Source organism: Neovison vison, chromosome 8 (genome assembly GCF_020171115.1).
Source record: "Neovison vison isolate M4711 chromosome 8, ASM_NN_V1, whole genome shotgun sequence".
NCBI lineage: Eukaryota > Metazoa > Chordata > Mammalia > Carnivora > Mustelidae > Neogale > Neogale vison.
The window spans coordinates 68,081,973-68,097,605 of NC_058098.1; positions in this window are offsets into that span (position 1 = coordinate 68,081,973).

Below are 15,633 nucleotides of genomic sequence, written 5' to 3' on the forward strand. Positions count from 1 at the left end.
CTAGGATGTAGGAATAATAAAAATATCAGCTAATGGGGTATCCTGACTTTTTGATGTTTTAGTTCTTGTCAGACATTTACCATATTGCTTAGCACATAGATATGTGTGTGCACACACATGCACAGGCTTGACACTCAAAAAATTGTCCCCTGATACTAACTTTATCAGTGCACTTTGCATCCACCACCAGTTGGCTGTTTTGTCACAAACTGATTAAAGCAGAACTGTCAAGTGAGGAACTTCAAAGCCAAAGCATTAAGTGCTTTGAAAAACCAGCACCTGGGATGATTTGTCTCAGCATCTGTGATTAGAAGGCAGCAAAAAAAGACTTTGGGGACACAGTTCACCCCTTCATGAACCAGCCATTCAGAACTTTCTCAGAAGGGCTAATGCCTAATCTTCCAAAGACCAACAAGAACAAGCTTATGGTCTGTTAAAATCAGATTTTTAAAAGATTTTTATTTATTTATTTGAGAGAGAGAGAGTGTGTGAGAGAGAGAGAGCATGAGAGGGGAGAAGGTCAGAGGGAGAAGCGGACTCCCCATGAAGCTAGGAGCCTGATGCAGGACTTGATCCTGGGACTCCAGAATCAAAATCAGATTGATTGACTCAATACCGTCAGGGAGGACATTCCTCAGGAGTCATAGAATGCTGGTTGCCATGAGGGAGGAGTCTTTTACAAAGTCTGGGCTCTCACAGAAGGAGTCTGAAGCACGTGTATGGAAAGCAGAGGTCAGTTCTGGATTAGAAGCTCTTTCTGAGGGGAAATGAGTAGAAGCAGGGATTAACCAGGACTTGGGCTCTGCCTTATTCAGTTCAGGCTGCTGCAACAAATGATGACAGACTGGGTGGCTGAAACAGCAAAACATGCACTATTCCTTGCAGTTCTAGAGGCTGAGAAGTCCAAAAGCAAGATCCTGGGAGATCTGATATCTAGCAAGAGACTGCTTCATTATCTATAGATGCCCATATTCCTGTTGTAGCCTTGCATGGCTGATAGCTGGCAGAACAATCTCTCAGGTCTTTTCTCAGAAGTGCTTTTATCTCATTCATAAGGGTTCCAATCTCATGACCTCATCACCTCTCAAAGCCCATACCTCCTGATGGCACTCCTTGAGGGTTAGGGCTTCAACATCTGAATTGGGACAAGACACAGACATTCGGTCCATTAGCAAGTGTTGTCATGGGGACAGTGTAGCTTATCAACTGGGTATCCCCAGAAATCCATGGGACTGCAAGGCAGAATCTGGAGGCGTCACTGGTAGGAAAGCAGGAGTTCTCCAAGAGAGAGTCCTCATAGCATTTTACAGAGACAGCATGACCCTTGAGAAACAATAGTTTCTGTGACTCATACAGCAGCCTTTATCTATGCCTATCCTCCCTGCTGGATTCACAGCAAGCCTGCTTCTTTCTTTTCCGGTACAAATGGATTTCCACTCTCTGAATCCTGATGAATTTTTGCTCTTTTGCAGTTAGAAGGTTGTCCCTCAGGATTCTGCATGTCTGGATTTGCAATCGTGGAAACTGCCAAAGGTCTAGGGACCTGCGTGGCAGAACCCGGCCTCTAACACTATTGCCCAAGGTAGGGACTCTGATCCTTGAGCGTCCTGTGCTGCTGTCAAAGGTCTGTGTGCATTGGCTTGTTGTTTTTTAAAAAAAATGTGATTGCTTATACGTGTGTTTGATCATGCTCAAGTGGCCTTTCTGTGGAAACAGTGGCCAAGCTACACCTAGAAGTCACTGAAGAAAGTTCTAAGAACTCCTGGTTGGTATGAGGCTAGAGAGAGAGAGAAAGAGAGAAAATAAACCTGCCTCTCTGCATTTTGCAAGCCCCTGGGCAAAATCCGTTGGCTGTGCACTCCCCCCACAGAGATTCCAGGTAGGGAGGCCCTCCTGAGCCTCATCTCCCTGAGTTCCTCCTCCAGGAGCAATCCCTAGTTTGAGACCAGGGTTAGGGAAGGAAGAGCAGCAAATCAGGGTCCAGAAGGAAGGACTGCCACAGACCACGGAGCACCAGAGGGTCAGGCTGGTACCTGCTCACTGTTGGGGTACAAATGGGTTCAGCTCAGCAGGTACAGGGATGCCCTGGGCCCCTCTGGTGGGCTTTGCAGTGCCCCAAACTCAGGAAGAAAAAAGTCTAGCTCAGGTGACTTATTTTTGGCTGGGAAGGAGCTGACAGCAATGGAAATAAACAAGTAGGGAATGATGTTGGAAAGTTGGAGGGTTTGTCCTTTTAATCTCAGCTTTCTCTCCTATCTTCCCTTGCTCTGTAGTGTGTTCTCAAAGAAGTTTTTGGCATGATATTCCTGTTCACTGATTTACTCCTGAGCTGTGTCTTTTCTGCTGTTCAGCTCATCTGGTGAATTCTTTTACTGTAAAATGTATCTTGCCCTTCAAGGGCAAGGGCAAGACCTAAGAAATCCCAGAGATTTCAGCTTGCCACCCAGAAGGAAACCAGGCTATTTGGAATGCTGGAAAGGATTCAGAGTAGGGGAAATCGGCTTGGACATCTGAGACCACCCCCACACTCAGCGGTCCCCTGGACACAAACCCAGAACTTGATACTGATCTTGAACCATGCTCTCAACTCAGACCCTTGTGATCCTCAACACAGTGCTTTCAGATAAGTGCAGCCATGCCCATAGGCTCAAACTCTTAAGCCTAGATTCTGTCCTGAGAGGTCTGTCCCCAATGGCCTGGCTCCAAAGCCTCAGAGATTGGGGACAGTGAGGAACACCATAGGACTCACCCTGCCACCCTGAAAGAAACCATGCCATTTGGAACTCCAGAAAGGATTCAGAGGAACTGAAATCTGCATTCCCACCTCTGGACACCCCCATATTCAGCAGGCCCCTGGATGCAAACCTGGAGCTTGACACTCACCCTGAACCAATCCCTCGACTGCCACCCCCGCGAAAGATGGACAGAGTGCTGGCAGATCGGGCCTGCCATGTGGAGGGCCCTAACCATAACCTTTGGTTTGGTTCTCAGGGTTCTGACCCCAAAGGCTTTGCCGTAGGTGCCCTACAATTTGGGGACACCTGGGCAATCCCAGAGGACTCAGCCTGCCGCCCAGAAGGAAACTGTGCCATTTGGAACTCCGGAAAGGATTCAGAGGAGCAGAAATCTGCATGCCCAGCTGAGGACACACCCACACAGAGCTGACTCCTGGACACAAAGCCAGAGCCAAACACTCACTCTCACCTACACTGTCAACTCAGCCACCCAGACAGCTCTCCATGGGGTCTTCAGGTCAGTCCTGCCATGTCCCTGGTCCCTAACACTAACCCTTGGATGGGTTCTGTTAATGATCTCCTCATTTCAGGTTATGTGGTGGTTCTGCAGGACATTGTCCTGGTGTGGGGTCAAACACACTGAAGCATCCCGTGTGAAGTGGCAAACGTGGTAAAGAACTGACGGCTGGGGAATCTGAGTGTGGAGACTGCACGTATTTGTGCTGCTATAACAAGCTGACTGCCCTTTGAAATCACCGCAGAGGAAATGACTCTTCCAAACATCCATGTTAGCACGATGACACAGAAGCAGAGAGGACATCAGACTTTGGGATGGAGGCCAAGCCCTCCCAGATCCAGGTCACCCAACATGGAGAGGACACATGTTAGCAAGAGACTCGTGGGAGGATTAAATCATGGGCCCCTGTATCTCAGGTGCAGTAGAAGCAGTGGATTTGGAATTCCAGTTTTCCACAACGTTCCACCACAAGCTGGTTAGAACTGTGCAAAAGCAGGAAGGAAAGCCCCAGTAAAGTGGACTGGGGATGCCAGAAGGGGAGGCTGGAAGGGGGCGCCTGGTGCTCAGTGCCCATTACAGACCCCACATTGCAATCCCCCACAGGAGAGACTCACCAATTCCAGGCCCCACAGGGGAAGCTGGATGTTCATCTCCTGACTTTTTGTAGGAGCTTTGCACCTCAGCTGGTGAGAATTCTCCATCACCCTGCCTTTCTCCAGGGGACTTTCCTTCCAAGCACCCCTCCCAACTTCTTCCTCCTCTGTGAAATAATGTTCCTCTCCTTTGTTTTTCGCACTTGCCTGTGATGGGGCCGTAGCTTGCTCAGCCCGGACTGCCATTCTCTGCTCTTCCCAAATAAACCCATGCTGCTGGTCAAATAACTGGCAGATTGAGTTTAAGGCAACTCGAACTAATAAATTCAATAACTTGCAAGGAACAAAATCAATATGCACAAATTAGTGGCACTCCTACGTGCTCAGAGGGAACCATCAGAAAGAGACTACGGAGAACAATCTCATTTACACCTGCATCCAAGAGAGCAAGATACCCGGGAGACCCCTGAACCAAGAAGGTGACAGACCTGTCCTCTGACAGCCCTGCAACAATGACGACAGACAGGGAGGGGGACACACGGAGATGGGGAGGCACTGTGCTCAGGGAAGAACCCACACTGGGAAAATAACTACTCTCCCCAAAACCATCTACAGAGTCCTCACTCTGGCTCCTGAACTTCCGGACTCGGCGACAGCCCGGAGTGGGTGTGGATACGGGAAGGACCCCGCAGGGCTGAGGTGGGGGGAGCACAAGCACCGAGGCAGGCGGACGCTCCCTGACTGCAGACCATCTGAGGAGCCCCAGGAACCGAATCCGCGAGCACACAAACACAGACGAGGACCGAGGAGCACCCGAGCCCAGAAAGGGGGGACCCCACAGCCCCGCGCACAGCACAGCAGGAGGCCTCGTCTCCTCACACAAAACGACGGAAGCCCCAGTGTCTACACAGGGCGCCCTTCCTCTGTGGGGCCCTGAGACCACCAACTCCTTGACAGTCCACTCAGGTGGCTTCTCCTCACCTCCTCCAGCGTCTGGTCCTTAGGAGGTTGGACTGCTGTCAGTGTGGGCGCGTCCTCCACAACGGGTCCGGTCAGTGTGGATGCAGAGCCACACCCTCCTCAGCTTGTCCTGTCAGGGTAGGAGCCGCCCCACATTCTCCAGAAGTCTCCACAGAGGGGCCTGAAGAGGCGGGGCTCTTGTCCCAGCTCTGGCTGCGCAGCCTGGGCTCAGGGCGGAAGCTGGGGTCTGGCACCCTCTGCAGGCGGTGGAAGGCAGTGCAGGACTGTGAGAGCTCACCCTTCAGTGGAAGGTACTGCTCCCTCCCGGGGTCCAGCTGACGCCATTTCATTCCGGAAATTCAAGCTGCAAGGAGCCCAATATCCCCCAACTTCCCCAAAAATAGCTAAGGAACAATGAATTGGAAACAATGTGGAATTACAACAGTCCTTGACCCAAACAGTGGCACTGAACATGGCCCTGAGGCAGACCCACACTCTGACCTCAACTTGGTCTCAAGCCTGGACCCTACCCTAATCCAAGACCCTAACCCTAGCCCCCAACCCAAGCAATGTTCACAAGAATCAAAAGGTAGAAACTGCAAATATCCATCAATGGTAAGTGCATAAGCAAAGTGTGGTGAAGGGTTTGAATTTGGGTTCAGGTTCAGGTTTTAGTCCGAGTTCCAGAGCAGGCTTTGGGTTTAGTGTTAGGGTGAGGATTTAGAGTGAAGGACAAGGGAACAGAGTTATAGTTTAGGGCTTTAAGTTTATGATTTAGGCTTTAAGACTCAGGGCTTATGGGATAAAGTTCAAGGTCAAATTTGGGGTTTGGCTTCATACTGAGATTTGGGTTCAGTGTTCATGACTTGGAGGTCTGGTTTAGGGTTTGGGTTCGTGGTTCAGGGCTTGGATCCAGGGCTCAGGTATAGGCTTTGGGTTCCATTTCAGGTTTGGGATTCAGGGTTCTAGTTTGGGCTTTAAGGTCAGCTTAGGTTTCAGCGTTGTTAGGGGTTAAGGTTAGGTTTAGGGATGACACAATTTCTTCAGTTGTCATCATGGACAAAAAAATTCTATCTGAAGTTTCTAAGTCAGAAATGTATTTCATCTGGGGGCACCTGGGTGGATCCGTGTGTTAAGCCTCTGTCTTGGGCTCAGGTCATGATCTCAGGGTCCTGGGATCGAGCCTTTCATCAGGCTCTCTGCTTGGCGGGGAGCCTGCTTCCCCATCTTTCTTTCTGCCTGCCTCTCTGCCTACTTGTGATCTCTGTCTGTCAAATAAATAGAATCTTAAAAAAAAAAAAAGAAATGTAATTCATCTGGGTGTCAGGAGCTGGTGTGGAATTTAGGACCCCAGTAACTCCCTACCAACAGCATTCTGATCCTAGAGTCTCCCAGTCACCCAGAAGCGGCTCTTTCTAGGCTCAAACTTGGCTCTCTGCCCTTGACAGAGAAGGGCAAGTTGGTGCCAAAGTTGGGATTTCACAATGGTAGAGGTGTGAAACCAGATATTGTGGAACTATCATGGAAAATGAGACAGGAGACAAATAACTGGTTGACTCCTGATTCTTCCACAAAAACAAAGACCAAGTTTCCAATAGAATCTGATAATGTTCCCTAGGAAGGCCTATGGTACTCATTACCAGTACCAAAAGAGGACCCCTCCCCTGGTTTAAATTAAGAATCACAGCAGGATATTTCCTACTTAGTGTCAAAAATAAAATTTTATTTTTTGGCTGTTCCAGTGTACAATTTGTGGAAGCACTGACAACCTTTTCATGCTCAAATTCCCATCAACGCAATGCAGGCAACATTGTAATGCATTGCTTCTTGGAATACCAAGTACAAGGAGGGCTATTAGAAGTAGTAAAAAGATACCAAATATGAAATTCAGAAAAAGCACCATTTATGGGCACCTAATGCAGATCCCTAACCATAAGATCTAACATATCATCCTATAGATTTCACTTATAAAAATCATCAATAACAGTAGTCTACTGACCACTGTAACCACCCCACAATTGACCTCTAGGCCTGTAATACACACTCCAACCGCTGGAGACACAATTCTCAGCAGCAGAATGGGACTTGCCCAGTCCGGGTGGACCAACTCTTCACGTAAAGCCAAAAAATCCTGTTCCTTGGAAATCCTAGCCATTAGGACACGGTCACAGAAACCATACCCAGAACTCAATAAAGGACAGACATCCCATGGGGCGGATGCTGCAGATCACCCCCACTCCCATGAAGTAGCTCTACAGCGGACTCCAGGTCTGTCCTCTTCCCGGGATCACACGTGGCACCACTCCCTCCTCAGAACAAAACTGTGAACTGTCCTCATCAGGCCTGTGTGCAGGCTCACAGAAAGCCAGACACTTTGTTGAGAGCACTCAGCCTCACACGCCTATCCCAGCAGGTGGAGGGTACTGTCTTCCCGACTTCTGTACCAACTAGAGAAGACTTGGAACAAGTCTTGCCAGACTCTATGCAAAGGCATATTCTCCATCTGCAAAATGATGGATGGTGAAACACCACGGATTCCCTGCACCTTCTTGAACCTAGGTAAGTTGGAGCTATAGCTTGCCCAGAGCTATTATCCCCAATCCCCTAAACACACACACACTTCTCTTGTGCACTCTGGGCCAGTTTCCATCCACTTTGCTCCTCAGCCATTGTCTCTGCAGAGAAGTACATCAGTACTGAGGTGCTGGGACTGAGGTGCGAGGTGCTAAGCCAGCACCTTGGACCCGCTTACTATCAGAAATTAATATTTGTTTTATTAAAAGATGCATCCCATAAGATCTTGCCACCACAGCCATTAGAAAAGTTATTACAACAGAGGTCCTAAGAACATGTGCCAACCTCCATGGCTCCACTCCCTGGCTCCAGGGATTGGTTCATTCATGGGCATGTGACCTGGTCCCAGCCAATGAGGTGGGAGGAACCTTGGGTCTTAGCCTGCAGGGCCAAGGATGGGGTGAACTGCCCAGGCCAGGGGGGTTTTCCATCATGACTGCAGAAGTGGCCTCAGCCAGGCCTGTGCCAGTGCCACAGAGAGCTCAGGAAGCCAGATGCTCCATTACATTGCTGAGAGCTGAATCAGACTTGTCCTGAAGCCCACACATGCTATAACCTCTGCTAACTCAGGAGAACCCTAAATGTGCTCATGGTCTTGGCCTGAACAAGATGACAATCTATGTGGTATATAACCTGCAAGGTATACCCACCAGGCAATGGGGACTGTCTCAGCCAAACAATAACTACATGGAATTCAAACTCAGACAAACGTCTTGTGGTAAACTAGAGGCCTACAGAGAAAGGTAGGAGAATTTCTGAGGCCTTCATTGTGGGCCAATCTCACTATCATCTTTTTTTCCTTTCAAGTGGAGGGGCCAGGGTCAGGCAGGTTATGTCCCAGTGTACTCCCACTCTGCCACTGGAAAAGAAGAGCCCTCTCCCCCATCTTCCATCATGTTGCAGATCTGGAGTGTGGGAAACTATCACCCATGGGCCAAATGGGACCTCTCCCTGTATTTTGTCAATAAAGTGTGGCTGGAACATGATTTATGGATGGTCTGTGGCTGCTCTCAAGCCACAGTACAAGAGTGGAGTCCTTGTCAGAGACACCACATGGACAGCAAACCTGACAGAAAATTTTTACAGAGACCTTATGGAAAAGTCTGTGTCGATCCCTCTTCTCAAAGGTCCTAGGATCATGTCACTTCTTTGAACAGAGCATAGCGCCTTCTGGGTAAAATGTAATTTCTTCACCCCCAGAGGCAAGGACTTCCATCCTTCCATCCATCTCCATCGTCCTCTATTTAAACCTTAAATGGCAAATCTACATGTCTGCAGCCCAACAGGAATTCACTGTACATGATAGTGATGCTCAGAAACAAAGGTGTAAGTGTGAACTTATGAGGGTGAGTGTGTGCTTCCCCTTTGTTAGCCACAGCGTGCAAGGAGGATATAATACAGTACCGTGCTTTCTGTCCCATTGGAATGGCAAAAAAATTAACCCTAGCACAACCCTAAACCTACTCCTACCTCAACCCCTGACCCTACCCCTACCCCAAACCCCTAACCTTAACCCCTGACCCTAACCTGTGCCCCTAAACCCTGACTGTAAACATGACCCCAACCCTGACCCTAGGTTGGGCTCAGAGGGGTCTGTTCTCAGAAACCTAATGCCAAAGCCCCAGGGACTAAGGACACCTGAGCAAATCCAGAGAATTCCCCCGGCCACTCAGAAGGAAACCATGCCATTTGGAACTCCAGAAATGGTTCAGAGCAGGAGAAATCTGCATGCCCACCTAAAGCAACCCCCACATTCAGTGCTGGCTGGACTCAAACCTGGAGCCTGACACTCACCCTGACCATGCCCTGAACTCAGCCCTTCAGTAGTCTTGCCACACAGCTGGCAGATTGAACCTGCCATGATCCTAGACCCCAACTCTCACCCTAGATTGGCTTTTTAAAGGACCATGCCCAGAGGCCTGGCTCCAGATCCCCAGGGAATGGGGACACCTAAGCAAAGCAGAGGGCTCATCCTACAACAAAGTCAGAAATCATGCCTTTTGGAACTGCGGAAAGGATTTAGAGAAGAAATCTGAATGAAATCGTGAACCAATCCCTGCTTATTTATAGCTCCAAACCATACTGAATGCAAAGCCTGAGCCTGATACTCTCCTTAACTCTAGCCCTCAATTCAGACGTCTGTGAAGGTCTCCACACCTAAGCAGATCACACCTTCCATGCTCCTTGGACCACCCCTATCCTAGATTAAGACGTAGGTATAAACATGAACACAACTTTCTACCAAAAGGACATACAAGAGATCAAAAGACCCATGAAAAAGTGCTCCACATCAATTAGCATCAGGGAAATACAAATCAAAACCACAATGAGATACCACCTTACAACAGCTGGCATGGCTAAAATTATCAAAGCAGGGAAAAACAAATGTTGGTGAGGACGTGGTGAAAGGGGAATCCTCTTACACTGCTGGTGGAAAAGCAAGCTCATACAGCCACTCTGCCAAATGTTATCAAGTTTCTTCAAGAACTTAAAGATAGAGCTACCATACGACCCAACAATTGCACTACTAGGTATTTACCCCAAAGACACAGATTGAATAAAAACTAGTGGCACCTGCTCCCCAATGTTCATTGCAACAGTATCCTCTCTAGCCAAAGTATGGAAAGAGCTCAGATGTTCATGGACAGATGAATGGACAAAGAAGATGTGGTTCATATCTACAACAGAATATTATTCAGCCATCAGAGAGGATGAAGACTTAGCATCACATCCACCTGGATGGAATTGGAGGGTGTTATGCTGAGCAAAATAAGTCTATCAGAGAAAGACAGTTGTACATGGGTTCACTCCTATGTGAAATAGAAGAAACACCACAGATGATCAGAGGAGAAGGGAGGGAAAGCTGAATGGGAAGTCATCAGAAAGGGAGAAAAACCATGAGAGATTCTTCAGTACAGAAACAAACTGTTGGGTTTGTTACAGAAACAAACTGAGGGTTGCTGGAGGGGAGGTGGCTAGGGGATGCGGTAACTGGGTGATGGACATTAAGGAGGGCATGGGATGCAATGTGTACTGGGTGTCGCACACACCTGATCTATTATTGAACACTAGATCTGAAACTAATGATGTAGTCTAAGTTGGCTCATTGAATTTAAGTTAAACAAAAAGAACTCAAGCAAACACTCCTAAAAATCTGTATGGAACCAGCAAAGATACTGAACAGTCAACACAATGCTGAGAAAGGAAAACAAAGCTGGAGGAGTCACAATTCCAGATTTCAAGTTCTACTACAAAGCTGTAGTCATCCTAACAGGATGGTCCTGGCACAAAAATACACACAGAAACCAAGGGAACAGGACAGAAGCTCAGATATAAACCCGCAGTTGTGTGTCCAATTAATCTTCCACAAAGCAGGCAAGAATATCAAAAAGTAAAAGGATAGTCTTTACCACAAACGGTTTTGGAAAAACTGGACAGCCACGAACAAAAGAATGCAGTTACTTTCTTCCTTACACCATAGAGACAAACAAACGCAAAACAGTCTCAAGACCTCAGTGAAAGTTCAGGAACCATAAAAACCCTACAAGAGGGCTCAGACAGTAACTTCTTGACATGGGCCAAGCAGCATTTTTCTAGACTGTCTCCTGAGGCAAAGGAAAGAAAAGCAAAAATAACCTACTGAGACTATATAAAAAAATATAAAAAGTTTCCACACAGGAGAACTAGGAAGAAGTAATAATAATAAGACAACCTACTGAAAGGGAGAAGGTATTTACAAATATCCTATGCAATAAAGGGATAGTATCCAAAATATATAGAATGGATACAACTCAACACCACAAAAACAAGTAATCTGGTTAAAAAATAGTCTGAAGACATGGACAGACATTTTTCCAAATAAGAAATAGAAATGGCCAACAGTCCCATGAAAAGCTGCTTCACCATCACCCAAGCTCAGGAAAATACAAACCAGAAGTAAAATGAGATATTACCACATACTGTCAGAATGACTCCCATCAACAACACAAGGAAAAGCAGGTGCTGGGAGGATGTGGCAAAAGGGGACGTTCGTGCACAGTTGGTGGAACAACAACCTGCTGCAGCCACTCTGGAAAACAATATGGAGGGTCCTCAAGGCGTTAAACATAGAGTTGCCCTGGATCCAGCAACAACACTACTGGGTATTTACCTAAAGCACATAAAAACAAGAGCACAAAAGGATACATGCACCCCTTTGTTTCTTCCAGCAATATTTAAAAGATAACAATACAGAAGCAATCAAAGTGTCTGTTGATAAAGTGATAAATGAAATGAGAGGCGTACACACACACAGAGGAATATTACTCAGGCAAAAAATGATGAAATCTTGCCATTTGCAGCCACATGGATGGAACTAGAGAAGATTATCCTAAGTGAAAACAGTCAGTCAGAGAAAGATAATACCATATGATGTCACTCTTGTGTAGAATTGAGGAAACAAACATACATACATAAAGGAGAAAAAAGAGACAAACCAAAATACAGATTTTTTAAAAATTTCTTTTCAGTGTAACAGTATTCTTTATTTTTGCACCACACCCAGTGCTCCATGCAATACGTGTCCTCGACCTGGCTCCCCCAACCTCCCACCCCACCCCTGCCCCTTCAAAACCCTCAGGTTGTTTTTCAGAGTCCATAGTCTCTCATGGTTCACCTCCCCTTCCAATTCCCTCAACTCACTTCGCCTCTCCATCTCCCCTTGTCCTCCATGCTCTTTGTTATGCTCCACAAATAAGTGAAACCATATGATCATTGACTCTCTTTGCTTGACGATTTCACTCAGCATAATCTCTTCCAGTCCCCTCCATGTTGCTACAAAAGTTGGGTATTCGTCCTTTCTGATGGAGGCATGATACTCCATAGTGTATATGGACCACATCTTCCTTATCCATTCGTCCGTTGAAGGGCATCTTGGTTCTTTCCACAGTTTGGCGACTGTGGCCATTGCTGCCATAAACATTGGGGCACAGATGGCCCTTCTTTTCACTCCATCTGGATCTTTGGGGTAAATACCCAGGAGTACAATTGCAGGGTCATAAGGAGGCTCTATTTTCAATTTCTTGAAAAATCTCCACACTGTTTTCCAAAGTGGCTGCACCAACTTGCATTCCCACCAACAGTGTAAGAGGGTTCCCCTTTCTCCACATCCTCTCCAACACATGTTGTTTCCTGTCTTGCTAATTTTGGCAATTCTAACTGGTGTAAGGTTATATCTCAATGTGGTTTTAATTTGAATCTCCCTGAGGGCTAGTGATGATGAACATTTTTTCATGTGTCCGAAAGCCATTTGTATGTCTTCATTGGAGAAGTGTCTGTTCATATCTTCTGCCCATTTTTTGATATGATTATCTGTTTTGTGTGTGTTGAGTTTGAGGATTTCTTTACAGATCTTGGATATCAACCTTTTGTCTGTACTGTCATTTGCAAATATCTTCTCCCATTTCGTGGGTTGCCTCTTTGTTTTCTTGACTGTTTCCTTTGCTGTGCAGAAGCTTTTGATATTGATGAAGTCCCAAAAGTTTATTTTTGTTTTTGTTTCCTTTGCTAGTTTATTTTGTTTTTGTTTCCTTTGCTGTGGAGACATAGCTTGAAAGAAGTTTCTGTGGCTGATATCGAAGAGGTTACTGCCTATGTTCTCCTCTAGGATTCTGATGGATTCTTGTCTCATGTTGAGGTCTTTTATCCATTTCAAGTTTATCTTTGTGTACAGTGTAAGAGAATGGTCAAGTTTCATTCTTCTACATATAGCTGTCCAGTATTCCCAGCACCATTTATTGAAGAGACTGTCTTTTTTCCACTGTATATTTTTTTCTGCTTTGTCAAAGATTATTTCACCATGGAGTTTTGGGTCGATATCTGGGCTCTCTGCTCTGTTCCACTGGTCTATGTGTCTGTTTTTATGCCAGTACCATGCTGTCTTGGTGATCACAGCTTTGTAATAAAGCTTGAAATCAGGTAAGGTGATGCCTCCAGCTTTATTTTTGTTTTTCAACATTTCCTTAGCGATTCGGGGTCTCTTCTGATTCCATACAAATTTTTGAATTATTTGCTCCAGCTCTTTGAAAAATACCGGTGGAATTTTGATTGGAATGGCATTAAAAGTATAGATTGCTCTAGGCAGTATAGACATTTTACCAATGTTTATTCTTCCAATCCAAGAACATGGAATGGTCTTCCATCTTTTTGTGTCTTCTTCAGTTTCTTTCACGAGTGCTCTGTAGTTCCTCGAGTACAGTTCCTTTACCTCTTTGGTTAGGTTTATTCCCAGGTATCTTATGGTCCTTGGTGCTAAAGTAAATGGAATCAATTTTCTAATTTCCCTTTCTCTATTTTCTTGTTAGTGTATAAGAAAGCCACTGTTTCCTGTACATTGACTTGGTATCCTGCCACGTTACTGAATTGCTGTATGAGTTCTAGTAGTTTGGGAGTGGAGTCTTTTGGGTTTTCTATATAAGGAATCATGTCATCTGCGAAGAGAGAGAGTTTGACTTCTTCATTGCCAATTTGGATACCATTCATTTTTCTTTGTTGTCTAATTGCAGTAGCTAGGACTTCTAATACTATGTTGAACCAGAGTGGTGAGAGTGGGCATCTTTGTCATGTTCCTGATTTCAACCAGAAGGCTGCGAGCTTTTTTCCATGGAGGATGATATTTGCTGTGGGTCTTTCATAGATAGATTTTATGAAATTCAGGAATGTTCCCTCTATCCCTATACTTTGACGCGTTTTAATAAAGAACGGATGCTGGATTTTGTCAAATGCTTTTTCTACGTCAATGGAGAGGACCATGTGGTTCTTCTCTCTTCTCTTATTGATTTGTTCTATCACTTTGATTGATTTGTGAATGTTGAACCATCCTTGTAACCCAGGGATGAATCCCACATGGTCATGGTGGATAATCTTTTTTTTTTTTTTTTTAAGATTTTATTTATTTATTTGACAGAGAGAGATCACAAGTAGGCAGAGAGAGAGGAGGGAGCAGGCTCCCCGCTGAGCAGAGAGCCCAATGTAGGACTCGATCCCAGGACCCTGAGATCATGACCTGAGCCAAAGACAGCGGCTTAAACCACTGAGCCACCCAGGCACCCAATGGTGGATAATCTTTCTAATGTGCTTTGGATCCTATTTGCTAGGATCTTGTTAAGAATCTTAGCATCCATATTCATCAGTGATATTGGTCTGAAATTCTCCTATTTGGTGTGGTCTTCGCCTGGTTTGAGGATCAGGGTAATGCTGGCTTCATAAAAAGAGTCTGGAAGTTTTCCTTCTGCTTCCATTGTTTGAAACAGCTTCAGGAGAATAGGTGTTCTTTGTTCTTTGAAAGTTTGGTAGAATTCCCAGGGGAATCCATCAGGTCCTGGGCTCTTGTTTTTTGGGAGGTTTTTGATCACTGCTTCAATCTCCTCACTAGATACCGGTCTATTCAGGTTGTCAATTTATTCCTGGTGCACTTTTGGGAGTTTACAGGGCGGGGAAAGCCGCCGTTCATCTAGCATGGTTCTGGAAGCCAGAGCCCATGCCCGGTGCCGAAGAGGCCCAGGGCCCAAACTGCCGTGAGTGCCCCTCACCCCGAAACCGCATCCACCCAGGCAGAAGACGGCAGCACTCTCCACAGGGTGTTTGGAGGCTCGAGGAACGTGCCGGGCCCTTTCCTGGGAGCGAGAAACTTGTCTGCTGGGAGAGCAGCCCCTCCAACAACGGGGTCGAGGAAAGGTACCTGCACAAACTCACTCCTGCCAGAGAGCACAGATGCCTTCGGAAGCATGTGTAAGGTGAAAGGGAGCAGTGCAGCCATCTCAACTGGGAGGCTGGTGCGTGTGGCCTGCGCCGTCCACGAGAACCCTGTTCTAGGTAGACAGACTTGATTTCCAAACGTACTTGAAGAAGTCTCAGCCAAAGGGCCCTACGGACGAGCACTCAGACACAATTTCGAGTTAGGTTTTGGACCACGGTTATGGCAGGCCCGAATTACAGACTGAGGGGAGCTCCACGGGATATGAAAGAAGGGCGAATGTGTGGCGGTCGCTCAGGATTTTGTTTCTGCATTTTGTGTCAAGGATGGCCGAGGAATGTAGAGGTAGTAGCCTCAAGGGCAATGGACAATTCTCCCTCTCTTGGGATTTGGCCCGGCTCCCAAACTTTTGGGGTCATTGTGTGGGAAGGCAAAAGTCCTGTTTTCTGTCTCAGGAGTCCCTCCAAAAGAGGGATTCCAGAGCAGAGTTCCAGGTACAGCGACCGGAAAGCAAGCTTTCTT